Source organism: Colobus angolensis, unplaced genomic scaffold (genome assembly GCF_000951035.1).
Source record: "Colobus angolensis palliatus isolate OR3802 unplaced genomic scaffold, Cang.pa_1.0 Scaffold290, whole genome shotgun sequence".
NCBI lineage: Eukaryota > Metazoa > Chordata > Mammalia > Primates > Cercopithecidae > Colobus > Colobus angolensis.
In genome coordinates, this window is record NW_012116155.1 from 1861664 (window position 1) to 1867095 (window position 5432).

Below are 5432 nucleotides of genomic sequence, written 5' to 3' on the forward strand. Positions count from 1 at the left end.
CAAAATAGAACTCTGTTCTTATTGCTCTTTTATGTCATAACCCCCCACTATAAAACCAAAGTCTTCTCTCTATATAGTATTTATACACTCTGATTTTGTTCATGTCTATAATACCTCATCAACAGTTGTGTAATATAGATTAAGTTATCATGTCCTAGAAGTACACACACACACACACACACACCCGAAGTATATAAGACATTAAACACACTGTGTGAAATTGGCAGATTAGGAGACATTACACTAGACCATTCCATAAAAATTATAATATTTCCTTTGTTCTATGAAAATATAAACTTCTTGCTATAGACACTGCATCTTTATGTTTCCCCAAAATCCATATGTTGAAATCTAATTCTCCATGTGAGAGTATTAGGGAGTGGGGACTTTGAGAGATGATTAGGTTATAAGGATGGAGTCCTTATGAATGAGATAAGTGCCCTCATAAAAAAGAAAGCTTCTCTCTTCCCTTTCTCCATTTGAGGACACAGCAGGAGGATGCCATCTATTAATTAAGAGGCAGGGTTTCACCAGATGCCGAATCTAAGCACCTTAATCTTGGACTTAACCTTTAGAACTGGGAGATGTGACTATATTTGACCAAAGAATGTCACTGGACCAAAGAATTTCTAAGAGATTTAGTATTTAGTTAAGGCAATCTACCAATCCACTGAGATGGTTCTAGTAGTGACACAGGTGATTAAATTAAAACCCACTCATCTTTACTGTCAATAACACAGATGCTGGAATCAGATGACTGATGTTTTCTGTCTTGCCTGGAGCTGTTTACATTCTGCCTTGTTTGTTAAAAGCCAGAAGCATCTCTGAGAACAATCAGATGTTCACCTCTTCTCCAGAAATTTAATGACCATTGTGTCAATTTCTTCACAGTTCTCCCCCACTGGCATGCTGATAAATGATAGTCTGAAGCTTTGACATAAAAACCTAAACTCTATCTGTATACAGAACAGAAACAGAAGAAAAGGGTGGAAAAACAACTATACTGAAAGCAAATTGAAGAGAATTGTGAGCTTTCTTCTGAATGCATATATTTTGCTTGACAAGTTTAGCTCCCATAAAAATCTGAAATCTAGAATGACTGTCCTATTATTTATTCATAACCTTGTAACTTTATGGGAGATATTTCCCCATTATTCTTTATGAACACTTGATATTCTTTTCATTAGAGAAGATATTTCACCTGCTTCATTCTCAAGCAATGCCTTCACTAATCACTAAGCACTTCAAAGAAGTTGCCTGTGTGTAATAAAGCAATGTGCTAATCTTGACAGATCACCCTGCTTATTTCTCTGCAGTAAGTGTTTAGTTATAAAGGAGAATTGTATGTGTACAACATTTATCAAAGCACAGATTTGGGAGGAAAGAGCCAGGGCTAATTCCACCTTAAACATCGAATAATACACAGCACCCACTCATTGTTCTTTTATCACCTGGAAATTCCTCACTATATTAATTTGCTTATTATTTGTAATGCTTTCTACTTGTTAGTTGCTGTTCTTCCATGGTGATAGAGCAGTAAATAAAAGAGACTTACAAAGCTTGAGGAAAAGATGGAACTACAGAAATCAGACAGATAGACAAATGTAAAGGTACCAATTAGTTAGTTCCAACTTGAGTAAATCCTATAAAGCAGAAGCAGCAACAAGATTATACAACAAATTCTCCTTCTAGCATTGTAGATCAAGGGATCTTCAAAGAGGACATGAAATTTATTAATCTATGACAAGCCCACTAGCTGAGTAAGAGTGCTTCAAGCAGAGAAAAAACTTGTGTTAAGATCCTGCAGTGGGAAGAAGCTTGGAAGCAGAAATAATACTGTTGTGATTGGATTAACAGAGAATTCAGGGTGGACAGGAGACTGTGAAGCAGTATTAAAGGTTTTGGTCTTTAGAAGAGCCATGGGGAATTCCTGTAACTCTCTAAAGAGAGAATCAGTGGTGCAGAAAACGTATTCGAGGAGAATACCAACAGGGACAGGAGACATGTAAGGAGGCTATTGCAAGAACCACAGAAGAGATGATAGTGGCTTAGCCTGCCTGCAGTGACAGCAATGCAAAAGAAAAACAAACACATTCAAGACATGCGTCGAACTAAAATTGACAGAATATAATTGATTAGATATGAGGATGCAAGAGAAGATATCAAAGACAACTTCAAAGTTTCTGAGCTTGTGTGATCACTGCTGTTAAAAATCACTTATTTATACCTGTGTGAAAGTAAAATCAGGCCGGGCACGGTGGCTCAAGCCTGTAATCCCAGCACTTTGGGAGGCCGAGACGGGCGGATCACGAGGTCAGGAGATCGAGACCATCCTGGCTAACACAGTGAAACCCCGTCTCTACTAAAAAACACAAAAAAACTAGCCAGGCGAGGTGGCGGGCACCTGTAGTCCCAGCTACACGGGAGGCTGAGGCAGGAGAATAGCATAAACCCAGGAGGCAGAGCTTGCAGTGAGCTGAGATCCGGCCACTGCACTCCAGCCTGGGCCACAGAGCAAGACTCCGTCTCAAAAAAAAGAAAAGAAAAAAGAAAGTAAAATCAGATTGTCAAATAAGAGTCACAAGAATCAAATATTTTTACTTAATATTAAATTTTACTGTTAACTAAAAGATGAAAGCAACAATTAACATAGGAAAAAGTCTAGTCCTCTAATGATAGTTCTCTGTCTTCATTTTTTTAACATTACAAAGTATATTGCCCATATTAAAAATGTTCAGTCTCTAATAAAAGTATAGTTTCAACAAAAGTAAGTAATGGCTATGAGTTCATAGAGTCCAAATTTATTTACCATAAGCAATCCTGCACAGATCACGAATATCCCGCTAAAAGCATTCCAAATAAAGAACTCTCCCTGTAGTAAACATCCTTGGTGTTTTGTCATATCTATTATTAGCATGTTTATAAGGAGATCTGATCGGATTACTTTTCTTTTCTGACCGTCTCCCAGATATAAGAAAAAATAGTTTGTAATCCCTTTGCTATTCTTGTCCTTCCCACTGGGCATAGAAATTCATAAAAGTACTCATTTTACTTTTTTATTAAAAAAATATACTAGGAAAAATAAACACATTTTCTTCAAAATTTCTAGAAAGAAAAGCAAATGTTTGAACTATGAATTAACTTTAGCCATTTCAAGAATCAAGAATCTCTTATTTACTTGTGCTATGAAAGAGAGTATTAACTGAATATTTGGGGGAAAAAACATAAAAATAGCAAAAAGTAGAGGGGCAATCTTATTCTAATGTACCAAGGACTACAATATTTTATGCTAACTGTGTAAATTGCAAACGTATATGCAAAAAGTGTACATTCTATAAACCATTTGAAATGCCTCCTGAAAGGGAATTGTGAAGAATCAATAATTTCTATATTCCAACTAGTATACCTTCAAACTACATGGCCTTACAATTTTTTGGACCAATATTCCCACCCACAAATCTATAGGGACAAAAGTGAATTAGAGGCTATTAACAAGCTTCTCTCAACCATACAATTTGTACAGTGTTACGTTTGCCAAGGCTTTGGAAGATACAAGTGATGCTTAAACCAGCAGTCCAGGTTCCTTTCACGAATACCTTCAAATATCATAACCCTTTATCCATCCCCAATATCTTAGTAATGGAAGTCTCTAGGGTGCTAAGGAGATGACGGCTTCTAAGAAAAAAGATTCCCGTCTTCTTTACAGAAGAACGCAAAGCTTTACTTTTGTATCCCATATTACCCTAGATTAATTTCCCAGCATCACCTCCCATTACATTAATAGACAGATGTATACACTCCTTCTTCCCAGTGTGGTCTACTTTCCCACTAAAAGCAAGATCCATATGAAAGACCAATTCTTTTGCCTGCTTAGTTTATTATAAGTTGTTTGGTGGTAATAAGGTTCTAATTGTGATAGTCATTGCTCTCTTTAATCCCTTACCACTCAGGATTCTGGATTTTCCATAAACATAAATAATGTGAAGAAAATGTCATTTTCCTTTAGAGTTTTACTTCGCAGTAGTACAATTCATACAACAAATTTTAATGGATATAATCATTAATATTCACAGTAGTTGAGTAAGAAACAAGAACAATTACGAGCTGGAAACAGTGTGAAAATTAAAAACTTCTCACTAGACCTTAAGGGAATTTCTCTTCTGATGTGAAGAATTCCCAGCAAGGAATAGAAACACATTTTGAATGTGACTCACTCAATAACATTATCAATCTTCACCTAATATAATCTCAAGGACTCTCCTCTCTCCCCACCTTCTCTCTCTTCCAGAGTTTTGCAAAACACTCTATAAAAATCCACTATGGAAAATGTTGCCATTTGTTGGGGTTGTAGAAAAGAAGGAGAGTTCCTCTCACCCTTGCAACGAAAAAGAGGACCGTAAATGCAGGACTTTTTAAACATTCTTTAGAGAGTTGAGGTCAGAGCAAACACCTACCTGAAAAGCCAAAGATCAATAGTGCCTTGAGAGAAAGAGAAAACATAAACAGGTATCACCCTGGGGTAGACTAGAAGCAGCAGCTACAACTAGAGCTCCCTACAATTGCTGACAATTTGTGAAGGGTGAGGATGGGATGTCAGGACAGTTTAAAAGCCCTTAGGGCCACGGTCATTGGGAGAATTTGCACCATCTTGCAGAGAAACCTTACTCCTGAAGGAGAGGCAAAATTAAGTACTGAGAAAATAACTGCAGACGGAGTAAAGGCAGGAAATCCTCAAAGGCTACAATCCCAAGAACAGGGGCATGGTTTATGATTGAGGCTGAAACTCACTCAAATAGCAAAGATTTCACCTCCTTCAAGTACTACTTACTATCAAAACAACAACTTTAAATAACAAGTAATAGCAGAATCTTGAAGTGACAGAGGGGAGAGGAAAAGATCATCTAAAGAAAATGTCTCTGAAGCGCAAGACAAAAGTAGGACCTAAGATTCAGAAGCAAACAAACACAGTTCTGGCAAACCACAGTGGTTTTAGTTCAATGCCATCCTCTTTTAATATAACTCTAGGAAAAATATAGTAATCATCATTAAAACAAGGACTAAACATGTTTTTCCTGTTAAGCAAGCAAACAAAAACAATTAAAATGCTTACCTCTGGCTAGAGTATAACACAAATGTTCACGCTCTTTCTCTTTCCCTCTCTTTATTCTGATGCTGGTGTGAAAAATTCATATACAAACTTTAGAAACTAATTTTTAAAAAGAGGTAAAGTTTCATAAATGTTTAGGATCTAATAATTTTACTGATATATTTTCTCTCTGAAGTAATCTTCCATAAAAAATAACCTTGCACTCAAAAGTGTTTATTGTAGTGATTTATATAACCAAAGCAAAAAAGTTAAAGAAATTAATGGTGAAACAAAAAATATTTTGACTAGTTACAATGATACAATAGTAGGATGAAATATTTTGTAG